This window comes from Pogonomyrmex barbatus, unplaced genomic scaffold, assembly GCF_055798465.1.
Source record: "Pogonomyrmex barbatus isolate J1 unplaced genomic scaffold, ASM5579846v1 scaffold19, whole genome shotgun sequence".
Taxonomy (NCBI): Eukaryota; Metazoa; Arthropoda; class Insecta; order Hymenoptera; family Formicidae; genus Pogonomyrmex; species Pogonomyrmex barbatus.
In genome coordinates this window covers 3,366,503-3,392,275 of record NW_028297115.1, presented here as the reverse complement: position 1 = coordinate 3,392,275, position 25,773 = coordinate 3,366,503, and the positions used below count along the sequence as shown (strand labels likewise).

General features: G+C 33.5%; 1 protein-coding gene and 1 long non-coding RNA gene across 5 annotated transcripts in view; both read left to right on the top strand.

The window, feature by feature from the left end:
• Positions 1-25,773, top strand: part of LOC105427327 (solute carrier family 35 member E1 homolog) — a 134,939-nt gene that overhangs the window by 27,601 nt on the left and 81,565 nt on the right. The gene's annotated exons all lie outside the window — the stretch shown is intronic.
• On the top strand, positions 5,236-8,703 carry LOC148936924 (uncharacterized). The gene is made up of 2 exons (XR_016138929.1): positions 5,236-5,347; positions 5,753-8,703. It is a non-coding gene; the product is annotated as an uncharacterized LOC148936924 (long non-coding RNA).

The window sequence follows — 25,773 nt, the reverse complement described above, 5'->3', positions numbered from 1 at the left end:
TGAGATAATCCGCAATTTAGCAGGAGTATATCAATGTTTAATCGAAATTTAAATATTATAATTTAAAATCATATATAAACACTAAGATCTAGCTTCGTCGTGTAAGGCCTGTTTTCTCAATAGTTTACATAAAAAAATAAAAGAATGAATAATTTTGCATTGTTTTTTTTACGAGTGAAATTTGAAGAAATGAGAAAACATCCATATATAATCCATATATAATATATTTATGATTGAAAGAATATATTGAGTCTATGCATAATTCCGTAGCGAAATTCCGACAGATGTCGTTTGCAGTTGTTTTTCCGCTCGCACATGTGTCAAACATATGAAGTGTCGTACATTAAGTGAAAGCTGAAATTTGTACCGACATTTTAAGAAAGTATTCATCGAGATCCGTGACGTATACGAAGTTTAATTATATTTTGAACATGGAAGGAAAAAACGTGTATTTTCGGTGTATTTCGCTTTTTTATTTCCGAAAAGGCAAAAACGCGTCGCAAACTCACAAAAAGATATGTGTCGTGTACGGAGAAAATGCCGTAAGCGAAAGTGTGTGTCGGAAATGGTTTGCGAAATTTCCTTGCGGAGATTTTGATCTCCAAGATGCTTCTTGCTCTAGTCAACCACTACTGATATCGATCAAATCAAGGCTTTAATCGACTCCAAGTGGCATTTGACGACTACAGAGATTGGACATAATCTCAACATTGATCAATCAACTGTTTCGAGACATTTACGGAAGCTTGGGATGGTAAATAAGCTTGATGTTTGGGTGCCGCACGAACTGAGCGAAAAGAATTTAATGGACCGAATTTCAGCTTGCGATTGCTTAAACGCCATTAAAACGAACCATTTTTAAAGCGGATGATCACTGACGATGAAAAATGGATTGTCTACAACAATGTCAGTCGAAAAAGATCATGGGCGGAGCGCTCAGAGACTGCTCAGACGGTCGCAAAGGCTGGATTACACCCGAAGAAGATCATGCTCAGTATCTGATGGGATTGGAAAGGAATCGTTTATTATGAACTGCTGCCATCCAACAAAACGATTGATTCGACCAAGTATTGCTCACAACTGGCCAAATTAAAGCGAGCAATCGATCAGAAACGGCCCGAATTGGCGAACAGAAAGGGCGTTGTGTTCCACCAGGACAACGCTAGACCACACGTTTCTCTGATGACCTGACAAAAATTATTGCGGCTTGGATGAGATGTTTTGGTGCACCCACCGTATAATCCGGACCTTGCACCTTCAGACTATTATTTGTTCCGGGCGCTACAGAACAATTTGAATAACAAAACCTTTAGTTCCTTGGATGTCCTTAAAAACCACTTGGATGACTTCTTTGCCCAAAAATCTCAGGACTTCTATGAAAGAAGGATAATGAAGCTCGTGGAGAGATGGTAGAAAGTCATTGAACAGAATGGAACATATTTAGTTGATTAAAATCGCTTTTTTTGCTAAATATTTTGCGTTTGAAATTTACTCGATTTTCGCTACGAAATTAGACCCAATATATGTTTACATATGGCAATTTTTTTTTTATTCCTTCAAACTTAATTTTTTGTAAAAAATATATTTATGTACGTTATGTACATTTACGTGTATATATATATAGCAAAACTTCTAAACATTATTAGACAAATGGACTAATGGACGTGATTCACGTGCAATAAGATGAGCAATTTTGTAACTGCAGGCTTACTTAATTTCTTCTTCCTGTATTAGAATAATTATTAAATGTAATGTACTTGATAAAAAATGTTTTATGCAAAAACATGTATATATATATATATATATATATATATATATATATATATTGTGGGTAGTATGGTCGTTGGTTGTGTCAATTTGTGATGGTAGTTATTGTGGATGATGATTGCGTGTTGCGCACTATGCGTCTCGAGCGAGTGTGTGGCCCGCAATCGGCTGGTAAAAGCTGGTTCTCAACTCGAGGGAAGTGTCTGTCCTCGATCAGCAGACCAACGGTGCGAGTGTCGGCACCAAGCAAAGCAGAAGGTTTAGCAGCCAAATGTCGCTATGCGTTTTATAACGGGAGCGCAAGCTGAAGGATACGTGAAGGTTGCATGCACGCTCACAATCAAGGAACTCAGAGTTAATATAAAGCCATTATATTCTCGCACAAAAAAAGATAAATAATACAGGAACTATCAGGACTGCTTTTGGGTCCCGCGAGAATAACGCGTGGGCGAGTCTGTCGCGTCGGTTTCTGCGCGTGTGCGCGCGAGTTCTTGGAGCCGCTCCCTTCGCCTCTCACGAGTCCCGACTCCTCCTCGGCGCGGCCGGGAGGTGGGTGTCGGCGGCGCGACCTGGGCCGACGGCAGTCCTTCGGTCTGCGTGGCGGCTTCCGTGTAGAAGCGGCGAGCGTCGCGGCGCGGTGGCCGATGCTGGGCGTGGCCGAGCTCGATGGCGCAGAGGCGCCACGGCCTATCCTGTTGAGCGCCGAGCTCCAAAGAGCGACCAGGAGTCGATGGTCGTTCGGGTGCGGTCGAGTCTGGGGAGGTCGAAGACCTCGGTGTATCCTCCTCGTGCGGGGTCGGCGGCCGGGGCAGGCTATCCTCTGAGGAGGAAGCTGACCCAAACAGGTCCAGGAGCCGTTGCTTGAAACGGCCGGTTGGGCGCTTGGATCACCGTTCGGAAGCTCGTTCCTCCTCGTCGGTGCGCGGCGGCGTAGATGGCCGCGAAGTCGGCGATGGCGAGCGTCGTGGTGCCGGTGACTACTACCGGATGGTGGGCAGCGTCGATCGTCCCAGAGATGACGAGTCGTCGTGGGCGGCCCCTAGAGAGGATGCACGCCGGCGGAAGTTCGCATGCTGCGCAGCGTCTCCCCGAGTCGGTTGAGATCGGCATGCTGGGACCGCGGCCTGGAGCAGGTCGCTCGGGCGGATTGTGCGGCGTCGCTGGCCGCGAGAGCTTTTCCCGGACGTGGTGGGTCTGCGGCATTCACGACCGACAGGAGCACGTCCGTAGGAGGAGCCAGATGGATATGGCGGCGTTCACGGTCGTCAGAGATAAGGCCGGTATGGCGGCGTTCACGGCTGTTAAAGGTAGACCGGATGGATTGCCGCGGCGTTAACTGCCGCGGGGAGTACGACCGAAAGCTGGTCGGTAATTCCCAGCAGAAAAAATTGCCGTACTGGAGCAATGAGGCCAGGGCTGGCCTCCAGAGCTCGGAGAGCGTCGCGGTGCAACTCGTAACCAAAGAATTGGCTAGAGGCGACTGAGGCGAAGAGCAGTGCTGAGCGCTGTTCTTATATAGTCCCGATGGGGCGTTTCGCACATGAGAGGATGATTCCCGGACTTGCCATCTAGTGGCAGGCGCGCGAACCATTGTGCTGCGCGGGGCCGTGCGCTAGTGTGTGTCGTGGTGTGATCATGTGGCAGCGACCGCCACAATATATATACATGTTTTTGCATAAAAAATTTTTTATCAGGTACATTACATTTAATAATTATTCTAATATAGGAAGAAGAATCGGAATTAAATAAGCCTGCAGTTACAAAATTGCTCATCTTATTGCACGTGAATCACGTCCATTAGTCCATTTGTCTAATAATGTTTAGAAATTGCTGCAGAAACAATATATATCTTAATGATATTAATAAATTTAAATCAATTAATCTTTCTTCTCGAACTGTAGTATGTCGCATTGAAAAATTAGCTGAAGATCGAACGACAATTGGTACTAAAAGCAACAATTTTATTACTGTTTCATCAGCTCTCGACGAGAGTACTGATATCATTGATACTGCACAATTGGCAATTTTTATTCGTGATGTGGATAGCAACCTCTCTATTACTGAAGAATTTTTAAATATACCTCTGAAAGATACTACGACTAGAGAAGATATATTAGCATTGAAGAAGCAATAGAAAACATAAGCCTATTTTGGGATAAATTAACTTCAGTTGCTACTGATGGTGCTGCAGCAATGATTGGACACAATATGGGCAATATAGGACGTTTAAAGTCTAAACTAACACAATCAAAACAAGAAATACATTCGATCCATTGTATCATCCATCAAGAGGCATTATGTGCAAAATCTTTAAAGTATGACAAAGTAATAAAAATTGTAATCAAAGTTGTAAATTTTATTAGAACTGCTGGATTGAATCATCGTCAATTTCGCGAATTTTTATCTTCTTTAAAGTCAGATTATATCGATATCTCCTATTTTTGCGAAACACGACTGGCTTAGTCGAGGTAAAATTCTTCAGCGTTTCTTTTATTTACGCAAAGAAATAATTATATTTTTAGAAATAAAAGATAAGTCTGTGCCTAAACTATCACAGTCTTTCTGGATTGCCAATCTCGTCTTTCTTGCGGATATCACTAATCATTTAAATACATTAAATTATTCTTTACAAGGCAAAGATAAATTAATTATTCATATGTTTGATCAAATTAGATCTTTTAAAATGAAACTTAATTTATGGATCAATCAATGTCAATCTCGATAGTTGTTGCATTTTTCAAATTTATTATCTGTTGCCATGCACATTCAAGATAAGCAATATGAAGAATATATAAATTCACTTCAATTATTACATAATGAATTCGATTGTCGGTTTAGGGAAATGTTTTAGAAGAAGACTTACTTACTTTTATGACACCTTTTACTGTTGATATTAATTGTTCCCGCAGATATACAATTAGAATTAATAGATTTAAAATGTGACACTGCTCTTAAAAATCGTTTTTGTACAATGACTGATCGTACAATTTTATTCATATATATCTCAAGAATGTTTTCCTCGACTACATGCTCGTGCTGTAAAAATAATGAATATGTTCGGTTCTACATATTCATGTGAACAATTATTTTCTATGAAATTAAATAAATCGCAATTACGCGAACAGTTAACAGATTCACATTTGAATGCAATAATTCGTTTAAGTTATGCCAAAACGATAACACCTGATATATCGTATATTATATCGGAAAGCTATGAATCAAATATTAATTAAATGTTATAAGAGTTGTTTATTTAATATTGTAAGAATTGTTTATTTAAAATATAGATAGTTATTAATTTATGCTAATTCTGGGTCTGAATTTGTATAATACAATATTTTTTTACTCCTTGAACAGCACGTTCAACGAACAGACGTTTCTGTTATCCCTTCTCCTCACTTTATTGCGCCTAGCCGCCTAATGCTAGCCCCAGCGCGCTCGACTGTTGCCCGTGGGCATTGGGCGTCCGCGAACAGTACCTACTTGCCGACCCCTACTCTAAGGAGCATTCTGTAATAAACTATAACAAAATGAATTATATCACAACAAACTTACTTTTTATAAAAAAAAGTTGCCAAAGGTATGTGCAGTGTGTATGTGAAAAGTTATATGAAAGTATTACTTTCTAATGGAAAAAAAGTTTTACAAAATTACGTTATAAAAAAAAATTACGTTAAAAATAAAATTATATCATCTTACTGATGTTCAAATAATATACGAGGGTAGTCTGAAAAGTTTTGAGCCTTTACATGAAGATGACGTTACTCGTCAAAACCATTCTAATACTACAATAGTATATGCTTTGAAAGACTTTTGTGAAAATTTCAGCCATTTTGGATGCTCAGTTGTTGTTTGACAGTCGTTTGTGTCAGTCGATGTGTTTTTATAAAAATGGAAAAAATTGAATATCGTATCGTGATTAAATTTTTACATTTGAAAGGCAGCAATACGCTTGCGTTAAAATCGAGTTGGACGCTGTTTACAGGGACTCTGCTCCATTATTTGCCACCATAAAAAGATAGGCAGCTGAATTTAAACATAACATAACATGGATGGTGGTCATACCAGTTTGGCTGATGATGGGCGTTCGGGACGGCCAAAAACTGCGACCATCGCTGATAACATCGAAAATGTTCACCAAATGGTGCTGGACGACCGTCGAATCAAGGTTAGAGAGATAGCAGAGGCTATGGGCATATCGAAAGAACGCGTTTGTCATATATTGACTGAAGAATTGGATATGCGCAAGCTATTCGCGCGTTGGATGCCGCGCTTGCTCATTTTGGACCAAAAACGAATTCGAATGAACATTTCCAAGGCTCCTTGTTGGAGCGGTTCAAGCGAAACGAGTCAGATTTTTTGCGTCGATTCATAACTGTAGATGAAACTTGGATCCACCACTACATTCCAGAGACAAAAGAACAGTCAAAACAGTGGACTGCAAAGGGTGAACCTACTCCGAAAAAGGTGAAGATGGTTCCATCAGCTGGGAAGGTAATGGCGACTGTTTTTTGGGATAATCACGGAATTGTGTGTATCGACTATCTTGAAAAAGGTAAAACAATAACGGGAGCATATTACGCATCATTACTTGATAAGCTGAAGACAGAAATTGCAAAAAAATGGCCGCATTTGAAGAAGAAGAAAGTGCTATTCCATCAAGATACAACGTACCTGCTTACTTCGGCAGTCGCCATGGCCAAAATTCATGAACTGCACTTCGAATTGGTTGACTACTCACCGTATTCACCAGATCTGGCCCCCAGCGACTTTTTCCTGTTTCCTAAGCTTAAAGTTTCGCTTGGAGGACAGAGATTTTCATCGAACGAGGAGATCATCGCATACGTAAACGCCTATTTTGCGGAGCAAGACGCCAACTATTATTTGGAGGGGTTAAAGAGGTTAAAGTATTGATGAGAAAAGTGTATCGACTTAAAAGGAGATTATGTTGAAAAATAAAACTATATTTGACCGAAAAAAATACTTGTTTCTATGTTAGGCTCAAAACTTTTCAGACTACCCTCATATAATACACACTTCTAATAATAATATGTATTATTTGTATGAAAGATTTGATATCAAAAAAGTGGCGCCAAGTTATAGTTATTTCGAAAATTCAATATACAATTGCTTTTAAAAAATAAAGATAAATCTTTACATTAGGGAACACAGCTTCGATGGCCTTGACATTGATACATGTTATAGAGATGAGGGTACTGATCGACTTTTCTTTATAACTTAATTGACGGTATAGTTTTCATGTATAGTTTTTGTATAGTTCATGTATAGTTTTGAGATATACTTATATAAATGTTAATATAAATGTTAAATTTTTACATTAGGGGACATATATTGTCCGATACTCTTGACCCGGACATATAATATATTGTCAAGGACAATATCTTAAATAACAATCTCCTAAGTAACTATCAAAAGATTTTAACCAGTAATTATTGTTTATTAAAAAGTAAGTTGTTTATTAAAAAGTTATATACAGAAAAAGTTTGAAAAATATGTTAATTTTTATCAGTGTAGCAACATATAGATTTGAATTAAATTTCGTGCAGAAAGTTGTAAACCCATGAACCTTGCTTTGCATCGAAGTGTATGCTTGGAGATAGTATGTTTCGTCCCTTCTACGGGGGGGAAGAGGATTCCACTATCAAAAGATCTAACCTAATCTAACCCAACCCGTATTACAGTGGTGATTAAATATCATTATGTGCCATATCATCATTATGAAAACTTAAATCCATGTGGAATTTCGCGTTGAAGTGTATGCTTGAAGACAGTTTATTCCGCCTCTTCCTACGGGGAGAGACTCCACTACTGAAAGATCTAACCTAACCCAGCCCGTATCACAAATCAATAATTAAATAATTTAGCAATTTATTTTTATCATCGATAACGCTGAGAAATTCGTGAAGACGCATGTTGATGATGCAAACGACGCACGACTAATACCTAATAAGTAAATTGAAAGATACCACCAACATATAAATAAATACTGTCTTGAAATGACATATATATGTATGTATACTATCTATCATATACAAGGTGTCATATAAACAGAATAATAACATTTCAAAATTAAGCTTTACGTAAGTATATCTCGAAAACTAAACAAGATCACTGATTAATTTAAGGAAAAGTTGATCAATATCCTCACTTCTATAACATATATCAAGGTCAAGATCATCGGAACTGTGTTCCCTGATGTAAAGAAATAAAATAAAACCCGTGTGATACGTATCTTTATATTCCCATTAAAGTCTTTTTATTCTAAGACTCAAATTCCGTCTTCACCTTCTTATTTTAAAACTCAAATGATAATAGTTCTAATTCTTTTTAAAAAATTATATGAAATTGCATTACTTGATTCAATTTAATATTCAATCTAAGTGATATATTTCTTAAATAATACTATGTATACACTTTGTATAACAGATCTGATATTAATAATTGGCGCTAAGTTATATAAATTATTATATTTCAAAGTTTCAAAAAAAAGATCTAATAATTATACTATAAAAGATTTGATGCTTTATATAACAATAATAATATATTGTATAATATAATAATTTGTATAATTTGGCGCCAATTATTGATATTAGATTTTTTATATAAATTGTATACATGGTATTATTTAAAAAATATATCATTTAGATTGGATATATATTTGAATTAAGTCAGATGATGCAATTTCATATCATCATTTTTTAAAAAGAATTAGAATTACTGTCATTTGAGTTTTAAAATAAGAAGGTGTTGCGAGTATCGCAAACAGAATTCCAAGGATTCTGACTAATCCGAAATTTATAAAATGAGTTATTAAATCAATTATTAAATTAAAATCAGTTTAAATAATAGAACAATGCGCGCTCTTATATTTACTCTGATATTTAATTAAATAATTTAAAAAAAAATAGAAAAAAATGATAAAAAAATTTTTTTAAATAAAAAATTTGATTTTTCCATGGTAAAACTTTTTTTGGGAGATTTTTAACTATCCATTTATTACCATTGGAAAGAGCACCCTTCAAAACATAGGAGACAGTGATTCCCGAAATTTTGCTATTTGAATTCATTATAATCGTCGACAATTTAAATTTAGATGTCGAAATCGTGTCTTTTGGGCGTTAATGGGTTAATGGGAATATAAAGATACGTATCACACGGGCTTTATTTTTTAAAAGCAGTTGTATGTATATTGAAGATAAGATAAATAACTATAACTTGGCGTCACTTTTTTAATATCAAATTTTTTATATACAAATAATATATATTATTAGAAGTGAGTATTATATATTATTTGAACACCAGTAAGATGTAATTTTATTTTTGACGTAATTTTTTTTTATGATGTAATTTTGCAAAACTTTTTTTCCATTAAAAAGTAACATTCATATAATAATTGTTTACATATACACTGCGTATACACTTAGCAACTTTTTTTATCTTTTTATAAAAAATAAGTTTGTTGTGATTGCTTAACTGTGTCTGTCTGGTGAGTGACAATCATTTTATAATTATCCTTGTATTTTATTTCACATGAAAGATGACAGATGACTGTCTTACATTAAAAATTGTTAATTATTTTCATTCATTTGACTGATTGATATAACATCATTAGTTTTTGTGGACTCATCGATTGGATACAGATTTATATCTTTATTTTGCACTACTGAAGATGACTCAAATTTGAGTTGAAATATTTAGAACTTTTATCAATAAACGAAGTTTAAATTGAAAGTGTAATTGCGCACTGTTTACAGCGATAATTCTCAATTGTCTTACTATTTTTCATTATTGTAACGTCGACAATCATTTTTGTTAATATTTATTGTAACTTGTAATAAAACTATATACTCTATAATATGTTATATTGCACTTATAGATGTTAATATCAGATTATGTTTGCCGAAAGGCCGCAAGTGGAAAAAACATATTTTGTTGTTGCCAACAATGTTAGCACACAAAAATGTTAGTCAACAAAAATCGAGCAAACTTTGCACAATTATTACAGAATTAAAATACAATTTATATAATTTGGGTTGGAGAAAAAATCTTTTTACATATAGTCGACGGATGGATTCGATCGATTTTTACGTGTCACTATTGTGTAACGTATTAAGTTATATATCATTGGAAAGATACTATTTCATATAACATTTTGAAATAGTAAATTGATAAAATAAGCAGCTCGTGTAAGATGAACAATAAAAAGAGAAAACCGACAAACGAGAGAGAAATTAAATGTTGTAAAAACACATTAGAATAACACAATATTTATAAACAAACTTTTGGCACTCCCATGGGTTCACCATTATCGCCTGTCATTGCTGATATCATGATGCAGGATTTAGAGACAACATGTTTACGGACAATTCCGGTTTCTTTGTTTTATTACTATGTGGACGACATTTTGTTGTCGGTATCAGACAATGACATCTCTTTTAGAAGTATTTAATAATTACCACCCGATTCTTCACTGTTGAGAGGAAGAAGAACTGCAACTTAAGTTTTTTAAATCTCTCATTAATAGTCAAAGACAGAATGAGATCTTTATTGATTGATATCACAAGAATACTTTTTTGGGCAGAATTCTTTTGTATTTTTCGAACTATCCCATCAGTCACAAAAGAGGGTTTTAATCTTTTGGACAGAGCTTTACTACACTCTCAATTCTTTCAAAAAAATATAGAATTCTATATCCGAGTATTATAGAGATGGATAATGCATGTCCCATTGAATTTATTTTCAATAATATTAACCGTAGGTTGAAAATTCTTTTTAATGGTGGATAAGAGTTTTGTGACACAATCACACCGACAATGTTTTAGCTTCGAATAATAACGTTAAAAAAAGTTTTTTAGTCATCTCTTTTGTGAAAGGAATTTCTGAGAAGGTAGCCTTGGCAGTTAACAATCCATATACCACTTTAGGCTTTAGAATTATCAATAAGCTTAATAAACTAATACGAATCCACAATGATAGAGATCAAATTTTGCTTAAGGCTTGGCACGATATGGGTTGTGTGACGTCAGAGGTGAGAAATGATAGTCACTGCTCAGCTATTAGAAACAACCAGATCTAATAATCTGATAATTTCTAATAATAGCTAAGCAGTGTACCATTATTTCAAGATCTATTTTACACTTTTACGTGATTTATTGGACAGATATCTTATTTTCTATTTTTTACAAGTATTTTTTACAAGTTTTAAGAATACGAAAATATAGTTTTAAGGGAAAAGTACAAGAACAAAGCTATACGATGCAAGAAATTTTTTATATGTCATTTCTCGCTCATAATTCAATATAGCTACAAAGAGACAACCGAGCCTTAATAATGTGATTTACAAAATAAAATGTAAAGACTGCTGCGCTTCTTATATTGGCCAAAAAGGTTTTGAAAATGAAAGAATATTATGATTAATATCGGATCCGTCCAAGCATATAGTGATTTCAGAACATGTCACATATCTATTCTTTCAATCATGAATTTGATTGGAATAACATTGGAATAACAAATTGGAATAACAGATTTTAGACCGCGAATTTAACTATCATAAGAGGCTGATCTCTGAAATGATATTTATAAAGGAGCAGGAGAATTAATTAATAAAGAAGGCATTAATTCTTACAAAGATACTAAGCTACTTGGCGATGTGTACTTTGACATTCTTAAGAATTTGTCGACAACATAAATGTTCTTTCTAATCTCCCTTCCTTCCCCCCCATCAGCTTCTCATAATATATTCTATATGCTTTTTCGTTTGAACATCTCAGAGTTCTTTGTCGAATGGTTACTTTCTGTTGTTTGATGGCTGAAATTTGTCTAAAAGAATTTCCGAAGATTAGGCTATCATTTATTATTACACACAATACTTCGCTTATCACGTTTTACGTTTTTTCCGTTCCACTCACAAATAAGTCATAATCGGACAGCATTTAATTTTTATCGATTCAACCGTCTAGATTTGTACAATGATAAAATTTGTTTACATGTTATACTTAATAGATTTATACGTTTTAATAAGGACTTTGCCTAGAGAAAAAATTGTTGACAACCATTGAGGCCTATTTATTGACTCGAAGATATTCGCGCCTATGATAAATAATCCCGTTAATCTCACAATTTTTACACCTTTAAGAGAACGTGAGATTGGACTGCATCAATGTGACAGGAGCGGCAGTATTAAAGGTTTCTTATTTCGTACCAACATTTCTCTCTCCGTCTTAGATATATTTTTTTGATACACGACGATTGTGTAAGATTTGTGGTAATTATGTATCGCACTGCTTTGTCATTTCCGGTATAAATTCAATTTACATTATGACTAAACGCGCTATTTCATGTAACCCAGTCATAAGTTGTAATGCTTTGAAAGATACTACTCTCCGAGAATTTTTTATCTGTGGTTTTCCTGATCGGTTTTTTAAATATATTGCTGAAGAAGACTCTGTGAAGCCGAAACATTCAATTTTAAATTAAAGTTTATTTTTTATGTTGACTTTCTCATATAAATAATAAAAAATTTTTTAGATGGTAATAAATATTGTATCATGTTACTCCAATATGTCTTACAACATTTAATTTCTCGCTCGTTTGTCGGCCTTCTCTTTTTATTATTTTGAAATAGATGAAATAGATGAAAAAGATTGATCATAGATTTGAATGATCTCAAATTTGAAAATGAGTGAAAATCAGGAACATTACATACCGATACATTTCACTTTTTTATTATAAAAAAGGGAAAAACGCTGCGCAAATCAGAGAAAAAATTTGTCGTGTTTATGAAGAGGATGCTCCAATTAGACAAACAGCAGCGAATTGATTTCGTCGACTTTGAAATGGAAATTTCGATGTCAAAGATGCACATCTAGTCGCCTATTGTGAAAAATATCGATGAAATCTTTAAAAAAATTAAAGAAAATAATTATCATGCAGCAGCTGTGACATAACCAAGGAGTTAAACATTGATCATAAAACTGTTTTGAGGCACTTGTGTAAAGCTGGATACACAAAGAAGCTCGTTGTTTGCCACATGATTTGACGGTAAAATATTTAATGTATTGAATTTCCATTTGCGAATTGCTGTTGAAAAGAAACGAAATCGAATTTTTTCTGAAAAGATAGATAACGGGCAATGAAAAGTGGATAATATATGATAATAATGTTCGAAAAAGATCATGGTCGAAGAAGGTATCACAAGCAATCGCAAAGCCTAAATTGACGCCAAAGAAGCTGATGTTGGGAGAAAGGAGTCGTCCATATGAACTGCTGCTTCTAAGCAAAACGATTGATTTTGATCTCTATCAACAATTAATGCGATTGAAGCAAATCATTCAGGAAAAGCGGTTAAAATTGATTAATAGAAAAAAATGTTGTCTTCCATGACAACGCTAAGGCCACACACATCTTTGATGATTTGACAAAAATTAAGAGAGCTTGGCTAGAAAGTTTTGCATCCATTGTATAGTTCTGACTTTGCACCGTCCAATTACCATTTGTTTCGATCTTTGCAGAATTCTTTTAATGGAATAAACTTGACTTCAAAAGAGGCGAAAATCATTTATTTCGATTTTTTATCGAGAAATCATCGAAGTTCTACACCGATGGAATAATGGCTCTAATCGAAAATTGCAGAAGGTCATCGATCAAAACGTACATTTGGTTTAATAAAAAGTCTGTAAACAATTAAAAAAAATATGTTTCAATTATGCTTCAACTTGTAAAAAGACTTTTTTCTTAATCCATATAATTGTAAGATTGCCGTTGGTTTGTATTTGTTTCTCGCAGATAAAATTTGTTAGATTTTTTATATAATAAATATATAAATTGTTATATAAAAAATATATAAATATATATATTTTAATCAAAATTTAGATATTATTTACATATGACATATTTACATATTGTATTGTTATTTACATATCTTTTATGTGTATAAGACATAATTGTATCTTTGTAAAAACATTACTGAGCATGACATCTGAAAAATAATTTATACACACATAAACCAAGGATGCATATATAGTATACATTTAAAAAAAATTTCATAGTTTACTTGTACTGTAAAGAGTATATTAATTTCTTATTAATAAAAAGTTATTCTTTTAAAATAATTAAAAAGATAATAGAGACATTATTTTCCAAGTTTACTACTAATAATGTTATAATTTATATTATATAAAACAACAAAATCTGTTCGATTTCTGCTGCCTATTTGTCATTATATTGCGCAGATTATGTTCGGTTTCTACCGTTATTTTGTAAACGAATTATATTAGCAGGCTATGTTCAGTTTTAGACAATATACTGTCATATCATGTCAATAGATTCTGTATACAAAACATAAGCCTAATGAGAACATTGATACTAGTGTCAAATTTTGATTAAATTTGTCAATAATTTGTAAGCAAATTAATATTTTATTGATTTTTGGTAGTATGAGCACTCCGGAATGAAATGCGGATTTACGCAAATTTACTTGTGCAAGTTATCTTGTTAGAATGCCTTTAATAGAATTAAGACTCAACTTTTTTACTGCGGTCATATTGAATTATGACTTATATCAAGCGAGAAATACATATGACATACATAAAGTTTTCTATGTTATATAGTTTTATTTTGTGTTTTTCTCTTAAAAACATATTTTCATATTTTTAAAACATATAAAAACATATAAAAACATATAAAAAAATACTAGAAAATAAGACATCTGTCCAATAGATCACGCAAAAGTAGAATAATTTTTGAAATAATGATACACTGCTCAGCTATCAAAAATCACCAGATCACTTGGGGAATCTAGATTTATTATGCTGACAAATAAGTTTTTTATTCGATTTTTGTTTTGGTGCATATTCATTCTGATTCACTCTTTTTTTTTCTCGACGCTATCACGTAATTCGAATGTATTTGAAAAGTTATGTTTCATATAACCTATTTTTAATGTAACTAATCAGTATTGTGAAAATGGAAATAAATAACGTGCATTATAGTCATATTTTGTTGTATTATTTCAAAAAAGCCAAACGAGCTACGGAGGCTCATAAAAAGATATGTCGTGTTTATGGGGATGGTGCTTTAACGAAACGCGTTTTGCCAAAAGTGGTTTGCCAAATTTCGTTCTGGTGATTTCGATAGTGCGCCCTATTCTGATCGCCCGAGATTGATTCAACTGATATCAAGATCCTCATTGATAAAAATCCATCCCAATCGGTGCGAGAGATTATTACAGCATTGAGTATATCCCATACAAACGTAGAAAATAATTGCGCCATCTAGGATACATTTCTTAATTCAATGTTTGGATGCCGCACGAATTAACTGAAGTTAACCTGGCTATCTATCGCATATCCACCTGCGATTTGCTGCGGAAAACAATGCTAAGAAAACAACCAATTTTTGAAGCAGTGATAAGCAACAAGTGAAAAATGGATCGTCTACGATAATATAGCGTAAAAGATCATGAAAGCTGTTACGTGCGAGTCGCGACGTAATGTGTAGAGGAATTAAGAATTCAGAGAATTCATAGGATTGTTGTAAGGTTGAATTTTATTTCTCGCACACGATACACTTGACGAGATTGCGATGTTTTTCCTTCGAGTTTTTGACGAGAACTACTTTCGTGTTCAGAAAGGATCTTCGTCCAAGACGAAGTAGGTGGTATTTTGCTGACGTAATAACCAATAACGCGACGCGTTTTGATGCAAGAATATAACGGTTGGGACGGTTTTCTAAAAGGGGAAAACTACGTGAGAATTTTGGAAAACGTGATGATGTGTTATGAGTTGTTTGGACAGGACTAAAGTGAAAGTGTGTCGGAAGAGAAAAAAAGGAAAGGATGTCCTGAATTACTTAAATAATGCGATACTTAAAATTTGTTCGACAAAGGGGAACAAAAAATAATAGTTTTCAAATCCCGAGTTTCGGCACATAACACCTCCTCCCTTAAATTGAAGATCCTTCTTGATATACCGCAAAATACATTCGGATTTCGTAGATATAATTATAATCAATTTGCGTAGCTTAATAATAATAATAATCTGAACGTGACAGTATGGTGGTTTAAAATTACAATTATAACATATCGACACACACACTAAGTTAATTACTTAAGTTTAGTATAATCATACGCAGATATTACTTATATATATATATATATACGTGACTTACAATTAGCGTTAAGTTAGATTTGAAAGTCGATCATTTCGAGAACGAGATCGGCGTGTCTCTGTATTTCTTTTGGGTTTAAAAATTAAATTATCTTGGGAGGGTTCATTATATTCAGTAGGAATCGCAGTAAATGTAACCTGTCGATTATTATCTTGCGGATGGCGGGTGTTAACATTATTATTGAAACATTTGTAGAAATATTGAGTACAACCTTCTTTTGGTACGCAACAGACTTTAATAATGTGAATGATTTTGCTTATTAATGAACATTTCCCTATTATATACAGAATAACTAGACCGACAATGGTATATAATATATAATAAAACCAATTAGTTACCTTTCGATAAAACGTTTCTGTTCGATGATGTTTACCTACCTCCTCCGCTTCTCTATAAATTTCGTCTAAAGCAGTGCTCGCTGTCTTTAATAAATGGACGTCTAAATTAGGAGTTTTACCAATATTTAATAAAGGGAGATCTGAAATGTTTACATTATGTTTCTTAAGGTCTTCGCATAATTTGCTCATATTAAGTTTAACATTAGGTATGAAGTCTTTTTCAATGATATTAATAATTCTCGTTTTTCAACTCCGTAACAGAGCATTATCTGAAATGGCATCTCAATTCGCCGATAATTTAATAAGTCCGAGAATAATTGGGTTTGTCGTGGTTTGTTATCTTCGCACAAAATATGAAGAGCTTCATTACGAGGAGCAGTGTATAGCCATGAGTTTGTAATTTTTAATTGATACCAAACTGTGTTGTGAATTCTCATTACTCGGATATCGCATTCTTTTAGTATGCTTTCTAATCTAGCTGATCTTAATAATTCAGATTCACAGTTATGAATCGCCGAAATTTGATATAATAAATCCGTTTGTTTGCAAATCATCACATTATTAATTTTCTTACATTTAGAGGACATCATGCTCCGTTAGATGAGTATACAGTTGTTTCGGATCTAATACCTAGGTAAGTATAAATTGGATTTATGAACGCATAAATACTCCTTTCGCCCTGCTTGATTGGTAATGGGATTGTGTGATATAAGGTGAAATCTTTTTGTTCGATTAACGGCATTTCTATTACATAAATTAATCGATGATTTTTATAAAATACGTTTACATCGCTAACATCTATTAGATTAGTAAATTCGTTAGGTTCCAAGGCTACAGGCAATCGCTTATCATCTAACGCATATCGGGTCGCTTTTAAATTATTGAACAATTCTTTTGGTGTGAGTATTTTTGGATAAATCAAGCCTCGACGTGCTAGTAATATGGCGTCTGTTAATACTCCTAATTCTAATTCGTATTCAAGTATCATTTCCGAACACTCTATAAGATATGAATTAATTTTGGTATTTATCTGTACATCAGTTTTCGTGTTCTTTAAAATTTCTTTATTAAGAGTATTTAAGTTAAAATCTACTTCTTTAAATTTTTGTTTGCTTGCCGTAAAAGCATTTGAAAAATTACCAATAGCAGACTGAATAATACTTATTTGTTTTTTATATAGATTTGTTAGTTGTCGTGAGTTATTATATACGAGATCTATTTGTTCATTATAATAATCTGCATCGGATGAATCTAATGTACCAAAAAGAATTTTCACTATTTGACCAACAAAATCAAAAACTCCTCGTTTGGATCTGCGCTTGAATTCGTTCACGTCATCGGCTCGTCCTATTAAATCGTTAATGGTTTCTCTATCAATTTTTAAACTTGCTTTTACGTTTTAAGCGCTGTAATTCTTGCGCTCCCGAGCATGTTGTACCACGCCCGAAGTTATATGTAATGTAACACAAAAGATCTATCTTATTAGTATAAAATTTTAATATTTCTTCTTTTTCTTCTAACGGCGCAAGGTTTACATAATTTACAAATTTCCAATGGTCTCTAAAAATATGTAGTTCTCCTAAATTTTCGAAATAAATCCCTGCTAATTTCTCTAGCGGTTGATTAACGAAGAGGTTTGTTTCCGAATTAACCATCCTTATTATCCTGCAAAGAGAAATATGCGCGTTTCAATTTATTGACATGTAAGATTTGATTACGTCTACCTTTTTTAATTTCATAATTAACATCGTTTATTCGATGCAAAACTTCAAATGGACCATCGTACTGATCTGTTAATTTTTTACTGCCTGTTCTAACTGTCTCGTGGAATACGTAAACATAGTCTCCAGGATCTAGTATTAAAGGTTTTACGCGTTTGTCATAATATTGTTTAGCCGATTCTTTAGCTTTTTGGAGATTTTCCGCTGCGTGTTTTTTCAAATAAGTTAGTCTCTCAACTAAATCTACGAGAAATTCTCTATGTGTTATTTCTCGTCGTGGCTCAACAAGAGTCGAAGGTATCGGTTTGCGACCAAATATTAATTCATAAGGAGATATCTTTATACTTTCATGATACGAGGTATTATATGAGAACATTGCGGCGTCTAGAAACGAATCCCAATTATTCTGATGATCATTAATATAAGGTTTTAAGTATTCGGCTAATACATGATGAGAACGTTCCAATGATCCATTTGATTGTGGATGATAAACGCTAGTTTTGATTTGTTTTATTTTAAAAATTCTGCTAACTTCTTTCATTATTTCTCCGGATATGTTATTACCTTGATCAGACAACAATTCTGCAGGTGAACCAAAAGTATAAATAAATTTATTAATTGTTATATTAGCTATCGTTGTACTGTTAGTATCTGATAATGGATAGGCTGTGCAAAACTTTGTCAACTGATCCTGTGTCGTCAATATATATTTATTCCCAGTTTCTGTTTCCAGTAGGGGTCCTACAATATCTATCGCAATTTTTTGAAATGCCTCGCTTGGCGTGTCTGTAATTAACATAGGAGCTTTCGTCTTTTCGCGGACTAATTTTCGTTTTTGGCAATCGTGACAAGCTTTTATATATTTTTTCACGTCTTGTTTCATACCATCCCATGAGTAATATTGTTGAATTCGTTTTCGTGACGCCTTTATGACCACCGATTTTTGAATTATGTAATTCTTTGAGTATATCTTATTTTGTATTCGGATCAGTAATTTCTTTAGGTACGGATTCTAATAAAAATGCTTTAATTGGTGTGTCTTTAAATATATATTTAATCATTTGAGTGATTCTTGCTTTATTTGTAATATCTCCTATCGGAGCTATTGATATTATCGTTTGATTATTCGAGATAGCATATTTTAATTTAATTAAACACTCGAATATAGTTTCTAGATTTACAAGTGCCTGTTCATTTTCTCGTGTAATAAGATGTATCTCGGTTGAGCGTTTCTTTTTTATTACGTTAATATCTCCTGGTGTTAGTGTTATATTTTTCGCTTTGTTTCCGTCAATTTTTGATAGTGTAATTTTAATTTTTGGGGAAGGGATCGCTTCTTTTACTAATAATCCTTTTATGTTGCCTGAAGTCTGAGGAATTATATTATTTGTCTTTCATAATGAATCATTTAATGCATGTTGTAGAAATAAACTATAACTAGGATTTACGTGATTGCTACTCGAAGCTTTACTTTGTAAGGCTGATATTTGCGGTATTCGAGAAAGAGCGTCTGCATTAGTGTTTTGTTTTCCTTCTTTGTATAAAATTTCGTAGTCATATTCTTCTAATTTTAATCTCCACCGCATTAAACGCGACGATGGATCTTTAACGTTAAAAAGCCAAATCAATGGTTTATGATCGGTTATTATTTTAAACTTTTTGCCGTACAAATATGGTCGAAAGTGTTTTGTAGCCCACACGATGGCTAAAAGTTCTTTTTCTGTGGTATCGTAATTACGTTCTGCTTTGTTAAGTGTCCGGGAAGCGTAAGCAATAGGAAGATCGTATCCAACTTTAGTGATAGAACCGCGCCAATTCCTTCGTCGTTCGCGTCTGTAGTTAATATGAATTCCTTATTAAAATCCGGGTATTGTAATATAGGTTCGTTCAACAGTAATTCTTTGATTTTTTCGAAATTTATTTGTTGTTGCATTTCCCAGTTGAATGGTATATTTTTTCTAAAAAGTGCTGTAAAAGGTTGGGTAATTGCACTAAAATTTTTTATGAAACGTCGATAATATCCTACAAGGCCTAAAAACTGTCTGAGTTCTTTATGGTTTTTCGGGATGGGATATTCCTTTATCGCTTTTATTTGTTCTGGGTTAGGTTTCACGCCGTTTTCAGAAATTATATGACCTAGATAAAGCAATTCCTTTTTGAAGAATTCGCACTTGTCCGGTTGTAGACTAAGACCGGCTTCTCTTAATCGTTTAAAGAGTTGAATAAGTTTTTCAGTATGCTCTTTCAATGATTCCGCATAAATGACAATATCGTCTAAATAAACAAAACAAATGTTTCCTTGTAAACCCGTTAAAACGTTGTCCATTAGTCTTTGGAATGTCGCGGGAGCATTTTTTAAACCGAAGGGCATTTTTTTATATTCATAATGACCATTAGGTGTACTGAAGGCGGTTTTAATTGAGTCTTGTGGATTCATAGGAATTTGGTGAAAACCCGAAGCTAAGTCGAAACATGAGAAGTATCTGGCTTTACCTAGTTGGTCAAGAATGTCCGTTATGTTTGACAAAGAGTATGCGTCCCCGACTGTTTTTTTGTTTAGTTTACAGAAATCTATTACCAATCTCCATCTTTTGTTACCATCAGCGTCGGGTTTTTTCGGTACTACCCATAACGGAGAATTAAACGGAGAAAGTGAAGGCTGAATAATATCTTGATCAAGCAGTTTATTTACTTGTTGTTTTATTTCCTCTTTATGAACAGGAGGGTATCTGTATTGTTACAACTATCGGAGTGTCATCTGTGGTGGAAATGGAATGTGTAATTCTATTTGTACCTTTTAGTTTATCTCCCGGTAAATAAAATATATCATTATAATTTTCGATAACTGGTAGTATAGAGAGCTTTTCTTGTTTATTTAAGTGTTCTAGTCGTAAATTTTCTTTCAATATTTTCAATCTATCCGTTAAATTATTTGAGATAATCGAATCTATAGAGTATGTAGGGCTGTCCCTCGGGCTCGTGTCGATTAACACTGGCTCTACATTAATTGCGGGTATCTCGATATTAATTTCTTCTTCCGTTGTATTAATTACATACGTACGAGTTTCATTATTAGTTACTTTTATAATATTATTTATAAGGAAAACATCACGCAAAATTTCTTGTTGATTTATTAATCCGTTTTCGATATTATTTTGTTTTGTTTTAATTGTGCATAAACACATGCTTCTAGCTGGTAGGGTTACTATATTACTAAATTCTAATGGATATATTTTATTATTTCTGATTGTAACGGTTCGCCTTTCAAAATCTATTTTTGCATTTTCCTGCCGTAAAAAGGTTGACCCTATAATTCCCTGTTCTTTTAATGGAAATTTGCTAGGTACTACGTGAAATTCATGAACTCCGTTTTCCGAGTTTAAGTATATTGTCCCAAGAGTTTGTTGCTTTTCTTCTGTTATGCCTTGAATTTCAACTTTGTTATCCTGATATACTAACGTGTCGCGAAGTAAAGAGCTTGCTTTAATAATATTAATATCAGCGCCCGTATCTAATAAGAATTGATGGATTTGTGAGCTTGTCGAAGGGGATAGTGATAAGATTTCGGAAGGTTGTTCGGATTGTGTATGTTCTTGCGTTGTTTCTATTATGTGGATTGGATTCGCGCGACTCGTTGATTAAGCGTTGCGCGCTCTTCGCTTGGCCTTGGTAGTTTAAATGCGAATTATTAGATTGATTGCCGTTATAGTGATAATTATTTGGTGAGTTGATAGGGTTATTTCGATTATTATAATTTCGTCTACTATTTTCTTGATAACTATTAGTTTGTGTATTACTATTATTATTATTAAATCTGGGTCTTGAATTATTGTCAAAGTTTTGCACAGTATTAAATTCGCGATTATTATAGCGATAGTTATTGTGTGGAAAATTTGAGTTTGTATTTCGGTTTTGCATATTAAAATATTTTTTCCTGCATTCGTTTTCGGAATGACCGATCTTTTTACAATAATTGCAAGTTACATAATTTGATTGATTGTGATTATTAAATTTAAGTCTGTCTGTATGATATTGAGATTTTTTAACAAATCTAACAGTACTTTCTATCGCGTCTTCTAAAGTATTAAATTTTTGCACTAAAAGATGTTGCCCTATATATCTATGCAATCCTATAAAATGATCTATTAGTTTATTAGTAGCAAATACTTTTAGTCCTGTTCTTGCCGTCGGATCAGGGTAGTTAGAAATCGCGACAATCATTTCAGAATTTAATTTTCTTACTTTATTAATGTATTCCTCCAAGGATTCATTCCTATGCTGTCTGAGATTGTTTATTTCCAATTCCCAATTATCGAAAGATTTGAAATTACCGAATTCTTTTTCTAACGCGCTACATAATTCGTCGGGATTCGTTATGGTATATATTGACCTAATTAACGCAGCGTCTCCTGTTAATTTAGTTTGTAAAACAGCTCTAAAGAAAAATAATCTTTCTTCTGGTTCAGTTAATTCGAGGACTCCTTTAAAGTCAGATGTGAATTGATGTACCGGAACATTCGTATCATTAAAGACTGGCAAGAGTGATAAGCTATGACGAACAGAAAAATAACTATTGCTTGTCGAAGTAGAAGATCTTCGACTTTGTTGGTCACGGGTATGGCTTGGTTCATCCATAATGTGTACTAGTGATGACGCTCGATCGTTCGTAATTGTCGGTTTTTCTTTCAAAGATATATCGGACTCGAAATTATTATTTATAGAGCTACTTTCGGAACTATCTGTATTATAGTGCGCTTTGGAATTTCTATAACTCATATGACTTCGTAAGACTTACAGTAACAGCAGAACGTAACATGTGGTTGTCCGGGAAATATTCATCGCTAATGCAGAATCTCGTCGTTCGATGAGGTTGTTCAGGATGCCGTCGTTCAATGAAGTCCTTTTTACGTGTCGGTTGTCTATGGAGTCTCGTCGTTGCCGTCGGCGTTATCTCGAAAGGATATTTGCTTTCGTTCCGGGATGTCTCGTGGTCCTTTTCCGTGCCCACTGCGGGGTTTCCGTCTGCGACGTATCGGCTCCTTAATGCCTTTTACCTCAAGTGATTTTTTTTTTTTTGCTTTTATGCCACAATTCACCAGGGTTTCATCGGACTATAGGTAGCCAAATCGTACAATTATGAGGAATAATCGTTCCAATTGTCGCCTTCGTCAAGTGGAAACAATAATCGTCAACCAGACTTTAATCTTCTACTAGATTGCGAAGTTTTCTCGATTTTAATCTTGATTGACTGTGTTCTCTTCCTTCGTGCTTTGTTTCGTTGACTCAGTCTTGTTGGCAAAACAGAGGTGTTGGTAGATGCTTCAACCTTCTTAAATGGTTCGGTACCGCTGCCACCAGTTGTTACGTGCGAGTCGCGACGTAATGTGTAGAGGAATTAAGAATTCAGAGAATTCATAGGATTGTTGTAAGGTTGAATTTTATTTCTCGCACACGATACACTTGACGAGATTGCGATGTTTTTCCTTCGAGTTTTTGATGAGAACTACTTTCGTGTTCAGGAAGGATCTTCGTCCAAGACGAGGTAGGCGGTATTTTGCTGACGTAATAACCAATAACGCGACGCGTTTTGATGCAAGAATATAACGGTTGGGACGGTTTTCTAAAAGGGGAAAACTACGTGAGAATTTTGGAAAACGTGATGATGTGTTATGAGTTGTTTGGACAGGACTAAAGTGAAAGTGTGTCGGAAGAGAAAAAAAGGAAGGGATGTCCTAAATTACTTAAATAACGCGATACTTAAAATTTGTTCGACAAAGGGGAACAAAAAATAATAGTTTTCAAATCCCGAGTTTCGGCACGTAACAAAGCATAGCACTGCAAACAATCTCGAAGGTGAAATTGCATCCGAAGAAGATCATGATCTTCGTATGGTGAGATTTCAAGAGTGTCATCTATTACGAGTTGTTATCCTCAGACACAATGATTGATTCAACTGTATACTGCTAGCAATTAACGAAATTGGATCAAGCAACACAGATTGTCTAGAATTGATAAAGCGTAAGGGTGTTGTTTTTTTATCACTGTATGAAACATAATTTCTCAGTAGAGTCTACTGTCCTTATAAGACTGTTCTTATAAGACTGTCTTATCTCTTTAAGGATGACGATACGATCATAATAATTCGAGTTAGCGAAATTAACGTTAGTGAGCACATCGGATGAACACGGTATCTTTATTTTTTGTATACACTCAAGGGATGACTCAAACTAGAATCGAAACGTATGTTATATATTTTTAAATTGTAATAAAGAATGTAAATTGCGCACCGTAAACAGCGCTGATTCTCATTTGCCCTTTTACTACATCATAATTTTTTAGACTTTTATATTAAGATATGATTTTAATATTAAGATTTTTGAGATCGCTGAATTTGAATATGATATTAGAATTTCAAAATTCAAAATGATTTCGTTGACAGATTAAAATTTGAAAGAGTAATTAGATTTTTATAAAAATAATTATCCTAAGTTTTTTGAGATCGCTGAATATGATATTAGAATATGATATCAGAATTTCAGAACTTAAAATGGCAGATTTAATATGATGGGTCAAAATTTGAAAAAAACAATTGGATTCTTATAAAAATGATTATCCTAAGGTTTTTAAGATCATTGCATTCGAATATGATATCAGAATTTCGAAATTATACATGGACGAAACTTAATGTGAGATATCTCGAAATTAATCACAAGAATATGGAACATAAAAATTTAATTCAAAAATAAATAAGAAAAAATTAAAATTCAGCGCTCTTGAAAATCTTTGGATAATTATTTTTATAAAAATTCTATTATTTTTCCAAATTTTGATCCATTATATTGGATCCGCTATTTTGAATTTTGAAGTTTAAATATATTTATATAAGTTTATAAATATATTATTAAATATATTATTCTAAGGTTTCTAAGGTTTTCGAGATCGCTGAATCCAAATATATTATTAAATATATTTGGATTCAGCGATCTCGAAAACCTTAGAACAACTGTTTTTATAAAAATATCATTTTTCTAAATTTTGATCCGTTATATTGAATCCGCCATTTAAATTTTGAAACTTAGATATCACATTTCAATTCAGCGACCTCGAAAACTGTAGAATACTAAATTTCATGCAAATCACAAAAGAGTAAATCGATTTTCTTTAAATGTGCATATGTGATGTATATACACTGGAAATCATTTTGACTTTTGAAATTCTAATATCATATTCAAATTCAGCGATTTCAAAAATCTTAATATTAAAATCATATCTTATAAAAGTCTAAAAAATTATGGCATGTCTTTTTTCTGTGTACATATGCTACATAGTGAAAGAGTTAAATTAATGTTTTATGATCTCGATTATGTTGAGTAGCATGAAAAGTTTTCTCATGAAAAAAAAGAAATATTTATTAATAAGAAAAGTTAAGACAATTTGACAAATTTACTGTGTGTTATAGTTTACGTTGTCATATTTTTAAATAAATGTAAAATAAATTTATAAAATAATGGACTCCGCACATTTTATATGAAAGAAGTGGCTTCGGTCAAATTGGCTGAAATTGAAATATGTTTTGCTTTAGTGATGCTAATCAAAAGTTTCCTTTGCCAAAGTCCAAAAATCAATAGTATAAAAAATACGATCATTTGAATTAAGCGTTATGGAATTTAACCCATTAAGGGAACCCATTGCTGAACTCGTATATTACAAACAGAATACAGTAATTTTTATATTGGTTCAATTTGTATTAATTTTATAGA